Genomic DNA, 16,672 nt, shown 5'->3' with positions numbered 1-16,672 from the left:
CCAACATCTCCCCCCCCCCCCCCCCGAGGCTCCCCACCAATCTGTGCCTCCTCATCCCATCTGTGTGGCCTGGGTTGGAGTTTTGTGCCATGGGGCTAGGGGCAGAGGGTCTGAACACTACCTGCTCGCCCCATCCACTTGTCTCTAGAATCAGGTCCAGACACCTGAGGACAAACCCTTTCCACTCCGGGGCCATACGAAGGATAATGAATTAATTAGGGTTCAGCTGGGATTCAGACCAGACGGGAGCTGAGCCAGAGATCACACACTGGATGGACTCCCTCCGTTGTCCTCCATATCTCCATCCTTTGCCCTCATCGAGGGGACAGCTCAGTTCACTGGAGGCTGAAGCTATGGTAATGAACAGGCTAACATGGATGAAATCAGAATGGTGTCAAAGGCCCTTTACTGCTGTTGATGAATGGAGATTCTCCTGTCGCTCAAACGCTGAGGGCCCAAGTTCTATCCCTGCTGCTGCTGGGAAGGGCCAGGTGGCTGTGGTCCCTAGCGTGAGGTCCCTTGTGGGCCTTGGATTTGCCAGAATTCCAGTTCTAAGGCCTACTCGGCTCTTTCAGTCCTCCAGACTCTGGGCCTCCCAGTCCGTCTCCCCCTCCACTGGGGTTCAAAGGCCCAAAGCTGCTCCCTGCAGTGTGGCAGGGAGGGAGGTGGCTGGCTGGGGGTGGATTCTATGGGCCAGTCGGCTAGCGGGCACGCGACCTGAGAGCAGTGATTCCAGCTGAGCCAAGCCCAGCTTCTGTCTACTTCTCCCGTCCCACCAGGTGACCTCTTGGAGATCAGGCTGGGAGACTGGAAGGGAGGAGCTGCCGGGGCCCTGCTGGTGGGCCGCGGGTGCCCTGATACTGGGCGTTGGGGCACCTGTTGTAGTCTGGGGTAGTCATTGGCAGGTGTTAAGGAAGTATCTCGGGGTACAGTTTGGTTATTAGGATTTATCTACTGTCATGTACCAAGAGGGAACCACTGAGGGCTCTCAATATAAGGGGAGCACTCCATGGGGAGCAGTGGTCCAGCCAGAGCTGTTCCCCTCAGTAACCCACCGCGGGTCAGCGCAGGGGTTCCTGGGCCCCGTAATTTGGGGAGGTGCTGCCAGCAGGGCTAGGGCACGTGCCACCCACCCAGAACCTGGCAGTGCCAGGAAGTCCTAGCGGGCCCTGCCTGCTGCCAAGCGGCACCGGGTCTGCAGGAGCGCTGGCCTTCTGCTAGCTCCCTATGGAAAGGGTTTAATTCCAACAGGCGGAGGCAGGACACCTTGGTTACGTGCCAGCCTGGCGGGCAGAGTGTGACAGCAGACGCCTCCAGCTCCGTCCATCTCAGCTTGGCCCTTGAGGCTGGCCTTCGTGGGCACTGGGAATGCCGGGACTGGATGGGGGGCCATGGGGAAAGGGCAGGCCGGGGCAGGCGGGGGTCTCTGCCCTCCACTCTGCATTCGCTCTCGGCCCCGTCAGTTTCTAACAGTCACTGCCAGCGTGTCTGGCCACACAGAGGCAGAGCCCAGCGCCACGGGATTCCTGCTGCTCCACGACTGGGGCCTGTGGGACGTCTCTGCCGGGCACAGCAACCGGGCACTGCCAGGGAGCTCCCCTATCCGGCAGCCTATGCCTGCGGAGTTCAGAACTCTCCCATGGCTGCTCCTGTAGGGGGCGCTGTGATCCGGTCTAGCCAAGCAGCATTCGCTTGCTAAAACAGCGTCCTCTGTGCTGTGAGTGCCCCAGCCACTTTGTTATTGTAGGGTCGCTGGGTTGTTATTGTAAGGGCTGCTGGGTTGTCTGAATGGGGTTCTTCTTGTTAGTAGGACAATAGCGCTGCAGGCCTGAAGCGAGATGGGTGCTGTACTGGCACATAGCGAGAAACTGCCCCTGCCCCAAAGGGCTGCCAGTCTGAATACCCAACACGGCCCAAAGGCGGGGAACGGAAGGGTTAATGAACCGAGGGCCAGAGAGACACCGCGAGGTCATGCGGGGCGTCTGCGGGAGAGCCCAGAAGTTTCTAGCGCATTGGGCTTTAGCTTATTAAGGTTCGAGTTGCCGGCTTGTTGATGTAGGGTTGCTGGGCTCTTGCCGTAAGGTCTGGCTGCTAACATCAGGGAACGGACACTGAGGCCTCCCACGCTTGCCGTGTTCCTTGCACTAGCTGGTGAATGGCGTGGGGCTGCTGCCCTTGCCTGTGCGCTGCTCCCTGATGTGGTGTCTCTGCTCTGCACACGAAGGGGGCATTGGTGCTGCTGGATAATCCATTCTGTTCCCTTCCACCCCACTCTCCTGAGGGCCTGGTGGCGACTGGCTCGGCTTGCTGGGTTCTGCCTGCAGGGGGAGCTGCTGGGACAGCAGAGAGCGAGGGCTGAGCGCTGAGCAGGGCTATGGGGCACGCGGTGGGGAAAGCCCAGCAGCGCTGACCCCCTGTCTGGAAATCCCCCAGAGCGGGGATGCCTCAGCCAGTGTCCGCCCTGACAAAGGCGAGAGGCTGGGGCAGGCAGCCAGGCCCAGCCCAGGGACCACAGGCACCACACCCTGCACTCTGCTGGGGATACTGGCAAAGCTGGCCATGTGGGTGACTGGCGCAGGAGGGAGGGTCGTGAGAGTCTGGGTCTTGTGGGGGGCACCAGGGATCTTAGCAGCCACATAAGGACTGGTTTGTCAGCCAGCAGGAGGCCCCCCCCAGCCCCCTCCCGGGTGGCTCAGTTAAAGGGGCAGCTCCCAGGAGGCCAGCCATTCCGAGGGTAATTGTAGGTTACGCAGCAATCCCTTTGCCACTGTGATTCAGTCCCTTTTAATCTTGCTGCCGTGGGGGCCTCTCATCTTGCAGGGATCTGGACTGAGAGACGGGGCGGGGGGGAGGGACTCTGAGCTGTCCACTGCGATGCCACATTACGGGTTGGGCTGCGGTGGGCACCGAGCCTGGCACCTCTGCAGCCTGAGCTGCAAGGCCCAGCCCTGCTCTGCGTGGGGAGGACGGTGCCAGAGCCCCACAGCGAGAGGGGTGTGGATTCTGCCGGCCGGGAGGCGCTCTCGAGCGGGGAGCCCAGAGGTGGCGATGGGGCTGACCTCGACTTGCTGCCCATGCCCGGGCGCTGCCCTCGCCACGTCAGACACCTGCTTTGGTTTGCGGAGAGGACAGAGCCAGCGAGCAGGGCAGCTGGACCCGTCCTGCTTTTAACGGCACGCTGCGATTCAGCAGAACGAGGGGGCAGCGTGAAAGGGGCTGGTGCAGCGTACTGCTGCATGCCAGTCCCATCCGAGCCCCGGGAGTGCCCACGGGGCTGGCAGGTGGGGAGAGAGCGGGCAGCGCCCAGGGGCTCAGCAGTGAGCTGGCGGTGCTTGTGGGGCTGGCTCTTGGTGGGAGAGCAGGCACTGCTCCCGTCACCAGGCGAGGCGGGGGGCTGGCAGGCTAGGAAGGGGGCATGCGGTTGGTCAGGGGGCTGCGGGCATTGCAGCAGGGACTGGCCAGGGTTAGTAACACTCGGCCAAGTCCCAGGCTTGTGAGCAGCTGGGAAAGACCCAGCCACCTCCAGTGCCCGGCTGGGGAGGGGGATCTGTGCCGGGACTCCCCTGCCAGCCACTGTGGGAGCCCCCCTCCATCACTGCCCTGCCCCCCATGCTGCCTTGCCCCCCTGTGCCTGCTTGGGGTTACCCTTGGCCCCCTGCCTGCGAGGCCCTGGGGCTGGATGCGGGACCATGTTCAGCACTGGCAGGGCGAGGGGGGAGCCGGAGAGCTCAGCTCCCGCTTGTGCTGGTGCCGGAGCAGGACTCTTGTCGCCCCTATGGCCCCCACCCCGCGGACAGCTGTGCCAAGAACCACCCCATGCCAGCCAGCCAGGGGGGTCAGTATCCAGAGGCCCCCAGCCCTGTAGAGTCCAGCTGGGCCCCTGCAGCCACCCGTGACTGGCTGGGAGCCAGGCACTGCTGGGCTGCCTCACAGCACTGGCATGTGCTGAGTGCCCTGTGCTGGCGCGTTGCTGGGCTGCCCGGCTGGCAGATGGGGCAGACACAGGGCCTGGAGCCTCGGCAGCATCCGCACTCTGCGCCTCTCCAGCCTTTCCTTCCTGGGCCCAGAAACACTAGAGCTTTCAGGCTCCTGCTTAGTAGATGGGATTCGCTGGTTGCCTTGCTAGGACTGGGGTCGCCGGGAGCCCCTTCCCCGCCAGAGCTTCTGCCCCGCTCCTGACAGCGCCCCCTGCTGGAAGTGCTCTCACAGGCCTCTTGTCGGCACTGCTCCTTCCTATGGCTCCTGCAGAGAGGGGCTGGGGTAGCTGTGAGCTCTCTGTGACCGAGATGGGGCAGATGCGACCCTGTATGGCTACGGTCTTTTCCCAGAGGAGGAGCCCCCAGCCCCTCCTCGAAGGGGTGTATACCTAGCTCTGTGTAGGATCAGTAACTATATGGACACTGCAGGAGGGAGCGAGCTCCACCCGGGTAGACACACTGATGCTAGCAGGGCTCGCGCTAGTGCACTAAAAGTAGCAGTGTGGATGTCGCGGCACCAGCCGCGGCTCGGGCTAGCCAGCTACGTTCAGCCACCCCTGCGCCCTGGGTCTGAGCGCAGACAAGTCTCGCTCGCTCCCAGCTGCAGTACAGCCGGACGGAGCCAGAGGGCCTGATACTGAACCATGCAAGCGGTCAGCACCCCTCAGGGGCCCTTTGCTTACGTGCCTGGTTTAGGCAGCCTTGCTTGCAACCATTGGGCTATGGGAGTTGTGGAAGGTCAGCCAGCAGCAGAGCTGGGAAGGCCCCCAGGAGTCCGAACAGCCAGCTCTCTGCTGTAACTGCAGAGATCCTGGGGCTGAGCAAAAGGGACAAAGCTTTCCTGGAAGGGCTAGCCTCTAGGAACCGCCAGACCGAACCAGCTCCGGCCTCCATCCAGCGCGACCTCCTGTTACCAGCAGTGGCCAGCAATAGAGGGCAGTATAAGAAACCCCCTAACCGGAAGTTAGGAGATAACCTGCATCCAGGAGAAGTTTCTTCCTGACCCTGAGTAGGTAGAGATTAACGGATGCCCTGAAGCATGAGGGTGTATAGCCCTAATGGACATCACCCCACTTCCCTGCCTGCCCAGGGCACTGTGAGCCCGAGGGTTTTGTAAAGCACTGGGAGATCTCCAGCAGGAGCATGTTGTGGCCCTGCCATGCTGAGGGGGAGGAGAGAAGCTGATCTGGATATTTTACAATCCCGAGGGGGGTGTGGAGTCTGACTTGCCCTAAGGGTCCGAGCCCCGGAGACCCGAGCGGCAGCTGCTGCTGGCAGTAAGTGACACTGTCGCCGTAGAGGGGAGCTTGGCAGAGCTGGAGTCTGAGGGCAGAGCGGGAGGAGGGGGGGTAGGGCGGAGTTCACTGTCTCTGAATAACTGGGTTATTCACCTGGTCTCCCCATGGGCCGGGGAGCTTGGGTTTCCTGGCTCAGCCTCCTGGGGGAGCCACATGGTTTTCTCTGCCCCCACTCAGCCGTGGAAAGTTAACCCTTTGGCTGCTGCTGCGCTGCCCTCACCTCTCCATATCCTGCTGACCCAGACGGGCCGATAGGCTGCCCAGCAGGGCGGGTTGGCTCCCCTTCCGCCCGGCAGCCCCTCTCACACCCAGGGCACCGAATTTCCAGCCCACCCCCAGATGGGCTGTGGATTGCTGCTGCTCTACTCCCTTAGGCCCTGATCCTGCTGTTGGCTCCACTAGCACAGACCTCTGGGACCATGCAAAGCCCGAGTGCCACCCCCCTCCAATGAGAGCTCCCCTGCATCCTCCTGATGGCAGGATCGGGGCCTTATTGATTATGGACTTGATTTTGATCTGCTGATTTGACATCCCCCTGGCTTCCAGGGAGTGCGTCCTGTTTAGACAGGTGGGGGTGAGCCCAGGATCGGGCCCATCTCTGCAATAAAGCATCTTTGCCTGCGCTAGCTGATTAACCGTGTTAATCCCCTACCCTTCGCCTGCGTTCCTGGCCTTGTGAAAGCCCGGGGGGCAGTGCATGTAAGGCAGACCCACTCCTGGGGCCTGGCTCCCGCAGTGGTGCTTGCCGACACCGGCCGGGTCTTAGGCGCCATCTCGAGAAGAGCAAAAATTGCCAAAGGACAAAAAAAATCCACCCAGCTCAGCGGGCGCGATCGCCCGTCCTCGCCCCAGAGCGCCGCCCCGCCACCTCTCTGTTGCCAGAGGCACCCGCTCCTCGCCCACCTGCTGTGGTTAGCAGCAGCGGGCCAGGCGAACTGGGAGGCTCGGTAAAGAGGCGGGGAGGAGGGTGGTCGAGCAGAGGCAGTGTGTTCTAGTGGTTAGGGCGCTGGGAGGCAGGAGACCTGGCTTCTGTTCCTGCCCCTGGTGTGTGGTCCGGGCCTCTCCTTTCCCACCACTCTGACTAGCTGCACTGCAAGCTCTCAGGGGCAGTCTCTCTCTCCCTTTGTGAACGTACAGCGCCCAGCGCCATGGGGCTGAGAGCTTGAGTGGAGCCTCGTTACTGTCGTAACCCCAGACGGTCTTTCTGTGAGATCAGAGGCCAGGCCAGGACTTCGGGAGACACAAGGTAGCGCAGGCAGGGAGAGGCTGGGAGCCAGCAAGAACCCCAGGGTCCATCTCTGTCCACCAGCCTCATCCTCCTTTTATATTCATTCCAGCTGACTCTGACCTGCCCCGTGAGCCCCTCCAGAGGCCGAGCTGGGACATCACAGGAGATGTTCTCCCCATACCGCCCCCGGCTGACTTATGCCTGCTGGTATGGCTGGCATGTGCGTTTCCAAGGGCAGATGACAAGCAGAAATAATTGCCCGTACACAGCGCCAGTTCCCAGCTGTGCTGGGATTTAAGGGGCCCTGTGGAGCACCTGTTTGTGAGGCTGGATTTTCCTTTTGTTAATCAGAGTTTGTGGTGCCCGTTTTTTTCTTCTTCTCCATGGGACAGAAAAGGGAAAAAGTTATTTCCAGCTGGGCTCGGGAGCGAACCCTGACTCCTTCCTTACCAGGAGAACAAATCTGTGTCACTTGCACTTTGCATGATGGGAGGATCACAGAGCACTTTACAAACAAGCATGAACCTCATAACCCTGGAGGTGGGTTTGATCCCCCTTTGGCTGATGGGGAAACTGAGGCATGACAAAGGGAAGTGATTTGCCCAAGGTCACACACTGAGTCACGGGGTAGAGAACTAAGGAATCTTGATGCACAATTCCCTGCTCTAGCCATTAGCTGATGCTGTCACAGCAGAGCTCTGTTATTCCCCAGGACACTGGCTGTTTCCAGACTGCCCGTCAAATGGGTGCTGTAGGAGGACATCTCTGCCTAAACTACATTGTCTCTAATAGAGTGTATGTGCACCACTGCCTTCTGCCGCATGGAATCAGAACGGCTCGGTTGTGTGTCATAGGCTCTATACAGCTGAGAGCAGAAGGGGATTCTCCTGGTCAGAGAGCAAATTGTAGGGGCTGGGAGGAGGGTCTCAGATCTAGTCCTGCTGGGGTTGTGAAATGAATGACCAGGGTATGTGACATAGTGACAATGAGGAAGTCTGAGGGGGCTGAACAGATGGCTATATTAGAGAGAGGTGGTGGTGGATGACTGTCTGGATAGAAGGAGATGGGGTGAGTGGATGGATAGACAGATACTGATAGTCTCCAAAGACTTAGCCGCGGCCAAGATAGCGACCGGGGAGAGTTTCCGCACAACATCAGTTTTGGTAGGTCCTGCTAAAACAGTGGCGACAGAGTAAATTGAAACCAAAGCAGCTGGACTGAAGGTCCCCATTAGGCCAGGCTGGGGGCTCCCACCTGGGGGCCCAAAGGATTCATAGCCTGGGAACCCACGTGGGGGGAGGCCAGGGACGTGGGCTCCGTGGCAGGGGGACTGAATGTCACGCCTGTGGGCTGGTTTGCTGTAGCCCGGCGCATTGCGATGGGAAAAGGGAGCCGCGGTAGGAGTGTGTGGAAAAGCCGTTGTTCTCTCCGTAAGCCCCCCAGCCTCCGCTCCAGATGTTCCTCTTGCCTTTCCCGAGGCTGATGAAAGGCATTCGGCAGAGCTGCGACCCGGCTGGGGCTGGGCTCTGCCCCCTAGCCCCAGAGCTGTCAACACGTGGGGATTTATGGCCAGGGAAGCATCTCTGAGCGGCCGCCCTCTGCGCGCCAGCCTTCTCCTCGCAGCCCTCCCTGGGGGAGCAAGGCCGGTTCTAATCAGTGTCTGGCCTGCATCCCCCCAGGGCACGTCTCCTTCACCGCTCCCCTGGCTCGGTTCCCCTGCTGGGAAAGCTTCCCAGCGGATTCCTTTCTGCCCCGTGGAACGCTGTCTGGGCCGGATCCCGAGCCTGGCACGGAGCTCCGCTGGGCCTCCGGCCGCAGGAGCAATTGCTCACTCCTCATCCTCGCCCACAGCATGGATCAAACTCAGAGCCCTCGGCACTGCACAGCCAGCTTCTGCTGCTGGAGCTAAGGGAGCAACTCTGTTAGCTGGCACCAGTAGTAGGCTGCTATCCTCATGTACCAGCCACTAACGTGACATGATGCACCCCCACCTAGCTCAGCCTCCACCCCTGTCACTCTCTTCTCAAGCCTCTCTCCCAATGGTCTCTTTTGTAGCCTTCCCCCACCCCTTCCCCCTTGCTGCCTTTTAAATATGGCTCATCCCTCCCTGTTCTAGGGGGCTGGCAAAACGTGGCCCTTAGAGCCAAGCGGCTAGAGTGAGGACAGTACAGGGTTAATGCCGCACGGGGTGAGTGGAGACAGTAATAAACCTGAGCAGATAGTAAGGGTGGGGGGCATGATGCATCTGGGGATTGTGAGCCCCCTGCCGCAGGGGGTCGGGGGGGGGGCACATGCTCCTCTCCACTGAGCATGCTGCTGGGGCCAGGGAAATCGAGTCATAACAGAAACAGGCCTGGGGGTGGCAGCGCTTTTCAGGCCAGCTCTGCCCATCGCCGGCCAGAAGCCCAAGGCTCTGAGAAGAACGGGCCACCTTTGTAAGGGCCACGGGCCCCCGGCAGCACAGCCCATGTGAATCGAAAGCACCAGCAGATCTCTGCTGACCAACCAGCCAGGACACCCCACTCCCCGCAGCAGTGGGTGAATCGGCTCCATCCAGGCATTGCTTCCCCCTCAAAGCTCTTGGTCGCTCTCCCCCTGCTCACCCCGGTCTCCTGGACGCCTGCTCCCTCCGCTGCTTTTCCAGGGTCTTCCCGCTTCATGCCTCCTTAGGCTGGGACAGAGCCTTCCCGTTAACAGGCACCAAAGCTCGCTGTCTGCTCCCCTTCAGAGGGCGCCCGGGAAAGCTAAGTTGCTCAGGCTTCTGCTTCAGCCCTGCACAGCAGGACTTAGGCTTTCTGGCCTGGGCCCCAGTGAGTCTAACACTGGTCCTGCTTGGCGGACCCCCTGAAACCTGCTCGTGGCCTAGGAGGCCCCGGACTCCTGGTTGAGAACCACTGGCCTAGACAAAGGGTGGGAGGGGAAACTGAGGCACAGAGGGGCCGGGACTTGCCCAATGTCACCCAGCAGGCCAGGGTGTGAGCCAGGCCGCTGTCCCATACACTAGACCCTGCTTCCTCCATAATCGTTGTAGCCCTGCTCTGCTGCGTCCTTCGGTAGCAATTCCAAATACTGCAGCTTACGGCGGTCTCACTGCAGCCACCTGGGCCATTAGCGAAGGATGCCCTCGCGGTTCCTTTACACGGGGGGCTGGCACTGAAGGAGTTGCTATGGCGACGGAGCCCCTTCTGTTCCCCCCGGAGCTCCTGAACCGCCTGGGCTGCCGAGGTGCCTTGATCTAGTCACGTGAGCCGATTTTTAAGCTTAGACCAGGCCTCAGTCACTTTTGAAACTGAGACTCAGGTGCCGAAATCAGTTAGGTGTTGTAACCCTGAGCAGAGCTGCAGCGCCATGGGGCGTCTGGGGTAGAGCGAGGAACTGCCCCTGCCCCTTCTCAGGCGGGCTCCCTGACCATTGGCCCATCCGTCCTCTTGGTGTGGACGAGATACAAACGAGACCTGCTGACAGTGGGATTCAGGTCCATGCATGCAAAGCACAATGCCTCACCTTATCCACTCAGCTAGGATATTGGAGCCACCAGCCCTGGACTGTCAAATCTCAAGAGTCAGACCCCAATAAATCATGAGGTTGGCTTAAAAATCATGAGATTTAAAAATAAATAAATAAATGTCAGGTTCCGTTTCTTTGCCTTGGGTCTCTGTGCTGCTCAGATACACTCGGGAAACCTGGTCAAGCTTTTCTGCGCAACCCAAACAGCCTTGTAAATCAAAAGCTGAGATGCTGCCAAAATAACGTGATTCCAGGAGCTGGGGCTTTAAGGAAAAAAACACCACATGTGGTGAGACTCCCCATAAACTAGGGGGGTGCTGGCAACACTGGGATGCAGCCCAACCCAATGGAGGAGGTATCAGATATTACCCAGATCCCCTGCTTGTCCTTAACATGCCCCCTGCAGGTCATGTGGAACATCACCTGACAAAGAGGAGGGATGGGAGTGAGGTTAAGGCCAGGGCTAGCAGTTAAGGGGTGGGGAGGGTCTTTCTATACTAGCTGTGTGACTGTGGCTAAGTCACCCCCAGCAGATCGCACCGTGCCTCAGTTTCCCAACCTGTAAGGTAGCAGGGCTGATCAATTAATTATTCCTGTAATAAACTCACCAAGGGGTTGCGAGGCTTAATGAATTAATGTTTGTAAATTTCTTCAAGACCCTTGAGCTGACGGTGCAACAAGATGTAGAAAACGCATGGCATTATTAGTTACAACCCTTTAGGGGAACGTAACCCATTTTTCCTTCATCTGCAGCCCTGTTTGGGTTATAGGCCCCATAAAATATACGACCTGTTGTGTTTGAAATATATTGGACGATAAATAAAATCTATTTAAAAATTTTACGACACAAGTTTTTATGATCTTTAAAGCCTGAGGAATGAGGCAAGTTGCGGGTTATATAGATTGCCGGGCCGGGTGTGCTGATGGGATCAGAGACTAGAGCCAAGCGGGCTGGCTACTGGGGCGACCTTGGGCTTGGGCGAGGGTGGAGGACGGGAGGTTGGCCCAAGAATATCCTTAGCCCCATTATACTGTCGGACCAAAGACAGTATTTCTAGAGCCGGAGGGGAATTTTTCTATTCCAATTTCGATGCCAACTTGTTGCCACCAAAACGTCTCGAAAAGGGGTGGGTTCAGCGCCTCTCCCGCGTCGAACGTGTGTGAGAACAAAAGGGGCTGAAATTGTCAAAATGTTTCACTTCGACATTTTCCAGTCAGTTTTGAACTGACTTTTTCGTTGGCGATGTATTCGCGACCTAGACTAACGAAAGGTTTTTTAAAAAAAAGCAAAGAAAAAAGGGCCGAAATGAAATGGTTCGAGCTGATTGAAAAACAAACAAACCCATTGCAGTTGGCCGGAGCTGACACGTTATTTTTTCAGTTTGTGAAAATTGTCAAGCGTTCGACATTTCATCCTGATGTGGGACACATTCCCCCACGCCACAGGGAGAGCTGAAAAGAGTCTGCTAGCGGAGAGGCTGTGTGGTCTAGTGGATGGAGCATGAGACAAGGCGGTGGAGCTGGGGCAAGTCATTTCATCGCTCCCTGACTCAGTTTCCCCACCTGTACAATGGGGACAGTGAGCCCGTCACATGGCACGTTTGAATGGATGGGGCTGCATATCAACCCCTTCATTACTAGAAAAGGAAATGTCTTTAAATGAACGAGATGCCGTTTTAGACGCTTGAACCAGGGCTCAGCGTCAGTCCTGGTAGCACTAGAGTAGCCCAGCTGCCCAGATTGTGTGGGCAGGGGGTGTCCCCGATTTGAGTCTCGCATTGACCCTGGGTGCAGCCAGCCACCATCCCAGTAAAGCCCAGAGGTATTTCCTGTGCAAAATGGTAGCGCAGAACCTGAACCACTCAAAGAGCTGGGCTTGGCACGGTGCCTCGAGCGCTGGCTTTGCCTCCCCTCCCAGCCCTGAGGTGAGCTGGGCAAACCACTATCTGCAGATGAAATGCTCCCCATTGCTCAGTGGCGACCCCTCTGGCTGACTGCAGCACGGAAAGGCTCCCGCCCTGGCCCCCTCAGCCGGGAAAGAGCAAGGTGGTGACCCCAGCCTGTCTGCCCCACAAGTGCCTGCCTCAGGCTAGCACCCCCCCCCCCCAGTGATGGAGATGAGGGGCTGGGAGCAAGTGGGGTTTTAAGGCAGGGTTACACAACGTGATGATGATTCAAATGCTGGGGGTTGCACGGAGCCTTGACTACACTAGGCCTCCCTCCATTGCTACCACCTGGACCTGGGGGCTGGGGTGTGGAGGGCAGTGATGGCAAACTTTAGGGACCAAAGTCTGGGGTAGGTGGAGCCCTAGAGGCTGCATAACTAACACCATCCCTCCCACCCCCCACATGCTTAGGAGAAACCCCCAAGTGTGGGGTGAGAGAGATGGGGGAGTGAAAGAGGAAGAGGAGGGAGCTGGGCAGGGACAGGAGAAGAGGAAGAAGAACAGGAGAGTGAGGGGAAAAGGGGAGAGAATGACAGACGAGTGGGGTTAGGATGGGCAGTCCTTGTTTCCACTCATCCTTCCTCGGTTTCCCTCCATCTGCAGAGTCTGTCTGTCTGTCCGTCTCCTAGGCTTTCTACCCCGACCCCTGTTCTTAATATGTCTCTCTTTGCAGGCAAAGTGGATGTGCCCCCCCAGCCCCTCAAGGGGCCAGTCCCCCCCCCCCTCTGGACAGCTCCCCTCCCATTGAGGTCATGAGGCCTGGGTCAGTTCTGCTTGACTATCACCCCCTGCTCTTTCCGAGGGCAACCTCAAGCCAAGGCGGCAGCAGGCGACTCTGTAGGGTGGCTCACACTCACTGCGCTGGTGCCGGGGCGGGCGGGCGAGCTCACCCCGCGGTCGGTCGCTGCAGCCCTCGCGCCCCCTCCTTCACAGCCTCTCCGTGCCAGGGCGCTGGCTTCAGGGAGGCCCAGCCCAGCGCTGACGCCGCGCCAGGGCCCGCTCACGCTGGGAGGGCGCCTCTGGGGGTCGTGGGGCCCTCCTCTGCGGGAGCCCTGCCCTGATCATCCGCCCAGCTCCCTGCAACCGGGTGGGAACGTTCCGCGGCTCTGAGCCAAAACCGACGCTCCACCGGCCGGCTCTGAGCCTGATGGGGGCTGGGCACCAGGCTTTCCTGGTCGGGGCGGGAGGGGAGGCTCACCCCCTCACAGGACTGGGCCCAGCCACAGCACTGCTTGAGCCGAGTGTCTGCGGGGCTGGACTACACCCCTGCAGGTCGTGGGTTCGAGTCTCACGTGATCTCACACTGATAGGACACTTCCCGCTCCCCCCAGCTGCAAAACGGGCGCGTGGCCCGTGGGGTTAGGGCGGTCAGACGAGACGCTGGCCACGTTGCTCTTCTGTGTACCGTTGGCTACAAAACAGCTGTGCTTTCACTGTGTCAGCCTGGGAGCTTGCTGACGCCATCACTCGAGGGTCTGTCTTGAATTCTGGGCTTCTCCTGTGGCTGCATCCCTAGGCTGACCTGTTGGCTGCATTGGGCTGGGAGGCGGATACAGTGGATCAGGGCAGGAGCTGGCTGCACATTGACCAGGGTGGCTCGGTTGGAGAGATGGATGGAGCCACCGGGCCTGAGATGCTTCCAAGCCATCCGGGTAGCTATCTGCCCTGCCCCACCGCTCTCCCAGCATATCTTCGCTCTCCTTCTCTAGCACTTCTTCCTCCACACACTCTTCCACTAGCATGTCTCGTTATCCGTCTGTTTCTCTCGCCGTCCGTTCACCCCTTTGCTCCTCTGCTTATCGCTCGGCATTTGTATCTCTTTATTTATTTCTCGCTCCATAAACACGCACTTACCTGTCTGTCCCTTAATCCTCGTGTTTATCTGCTCGTCCCCCAACACAGCCACCCTTGCCCTCTTCTTATCTGTCCTTTAATCCTTCTAGTCTTCCATCTTGCCACCCCCGCTCCCGGGGCCCTTCCTCTCTCCCAGCAGAGGAGCCACCCACCAGGAGCAGATCCAGGGGAGGATGGGCGCAGATAGCAGGTGGCCGGTAGAAGACCCTGAGCTGGGAGACAGCATGGTCAGATAAGAGGCGGGGGAGGAAGAAAGGCAGGTGGCAGCGCGCTGAGCAAACGAACAAGTGGCAAAGGCAGAGAGATTGCCCTGAAATGCCTCTAGGTTAAGACCAGGAACGCAAGGGGAGGCTCCAGACTCAGCCGGCGTCTAACTGAGGCATGGAGGGGACGGGACACTGGGTGTTAGTTCAGCAGTGATGAAGGACGAGCAAGCGCCCCACAAATCCCACTGGGAGGCTGAGAATGAGGGGCCATGTCTGGGGACGGCTCCCCTGCAGCAGGCCGGCTCTATAGGCTGGGGTTAGCTTCTGCATTGGGTTTGCCTGGAGCTGGACGGCTCCCCGCTCCAGTGCGGCTGTCGCAAACCGGGTGGAAGCCTCGGGGTACGTGTCAGCCAGGCGAAATAGCCCAAGGGAGCGGGGAGGGCTATCAGGGACTTCTCCGCTGCAGCTTTGTCCCGTGGAGCGGCGCAGGGGGCGCTGGCAGGGTGTGCGCTTGGCAAAGGGACAGTGCCGGTGGGCTCTTTGAACTCCTGGGAGCAAAGCGAAAGGCTGTAGCTGTCCCCAGAGGGGCTGCGAGCAAGGGGGCGGCTTCCGAACCGTGCTGCTTTGTGGGTGAGGTGCCTGCCAGCGGAGCTCCTGGGAATTAACATGCCTGGAGTGGGGACGAGGAGTTGCAAAGGGCCACTGGGAGCTAAGCCCTGGGCCTGCGCACAGCCACGGCTCCTGAGTTCTAATCCCCCTCTCACACTAGCCATGTCCCTTCCCTGCTCTGTGCCTCAGTTTCCCCACATGTAGCATGGGAGTGATGATACCGACTGGCCTGCCCCAGGGGCTTTGCAGGTGAGAGGTGTAGTTCTATGCTGTGCACAGAGGAGCCGGGGGTGCATGCAGGGTCAGGCTAGCATGTGCTCAGCGTTGGGCAATTCCTGGCGGGCGGGCCCTCCTCCCATTGTGCGGAGCCTGCAGAGCCTTCCCGCCAGGAAACCAGGCGCTGGAGGCAGGAACAATGCAAACCGGGAGGAAAAACAAGTTTTTGCTCCGTGACCAGGAGAAGCCATGTGACTCTGCCAGCCTGTGCCCCTCCTCTCCCTCCCCTTCCACAACAGGGGTGAAGCAAACATGCTACATCTGGCTAGGGCCCTACGCACACCGCTGACTGCCTGGGCTCAGAGAGGAGCTCTGCCAGTCGGCCTGGGGGCAAGAGATTCCTTCCCTGTCAAGTGGGGGGCGTTACATGCACCTGTCCCTGAAGGCAGGATGCTGGGCAGGGTGGTCCCTGGTCTGACCGTCTAGGGCAATTCCCATGTTGTTACGATCCCATGTCTAACAATGTCTCTCGGCTCCCCGGCGTCAGCCAAATGGACCCTCAGTGACATCATGTGGCAGTGAGTTCCGCTGACTGTGTGTATTGTCAGAAAAAATGTTCCTTTGAGGGGTTTGGAATGTGCCGCTTCTCAGGGTCCTTGTGCAGTGAGACAGGAGGGGTCCTGATCTCCCGTCTCTAGACTGTCTGGGTGGCTTCGTCCTGGCCCACGTCTCCTCCTCGCTAAGGAGTGACTGTGAGCGGCTGTGATTGTGACCAGAAACTGCAGCCAGGCCTGCCCAGTCCCCAGTTCTGACCGCGTGTGTCCCAGCAGCAGCTGAGATCCAGGCCTCGCTGTGCTAGGCACTGCACAGAGCACGGCTGTGTCTACACTGGAGCCGGGACGGGGCAGGGGTGATTCACAACTCAAGGAGCCATACCCACGCTAGCGACTGCACTAAAACCAGAGTGCGGCCGCGGGGATGGGAAAGGCCAGCAGCCCTGAGCGCGTACCCATCCGAGACGATAGGCACGTCCTCGGGGCAGCTGGTGCCTCATTCTGCTTGCGCCGCTGCAGGCGGGTATGCTCTGTTTTTAGCGCGTTGGCTTGATCAGAGCCTGCGGTGGGGGGGATCTTCTGGAGACGGGAGCCTGAATTATAAATGTGCCCAAGAGACAGTCCCTGCCCAACACAGCTCACAGTCTAAATACAGAAAGAATCGGAAGGGAAACTGAGGCACAGAGCAGGGACGTGAATAGACCCCAGCTCTCCTGTGTCCCAGTCTAGAACTGCTACCTTAGCTGCTGGGTCAGTCAGCACTGCAAGGGTTAACACCCACTCTGGGTCCTTTGGTAAGACTGGGTGACCTTCCAGGTTCTGACAATTAGTATCAGCAACTGGCAATTCCCCCAAGCCCTGGGCAAACTCTCACACAGTTCTCTAAACCCAGGGCCTTTATTTCCATCACCATCCAATTCCCTAATTATTGCATTGAAATCAGTGAGGTGTTTTGCAACACCCAGTATGAACGATGCTCCCCACCCCCGTTTTATGCTGTGTTCGCTCCATTAACTCCAGTCACTCCCGACTGCCTGATTAGACCAAATCAAGGGTTTTATTGTTAGAGGGTTTCACCCACCACAAAAAAGCAGCCACCTCTGGGGCAGAAGGCAGCAGCCTTTAAACATATCAGGCTGGAGAACGCACAGGATCCAGTTACAACCCCAGGGGGGTTTCAGGTAGGTGGAAGGTAATTACCTGGCCTGGAAGCCAGCCAGGAGATTGTGGATAACTCCCCTGCGCTGTGTTGTTCGAAGGAATTAACCAGCGTTGGG

This window comes from Chrysemys picta, chromosome 21 (assembly GCF_011386835.1).
Source record: "Chrysemys picta bellii isolate R12L10 chromosome 21, ASM1138683v2, whole genome shotgun sequence".
Taxonomy (NCBI): domain Eukaryota; kingdom Metazoa; phylum Chordata; order Testudines; family Emydidae; genus Chrysemys; species Chrysemys picta.
Note: the sequence above shows the minus strand (reverse complement) of the source record.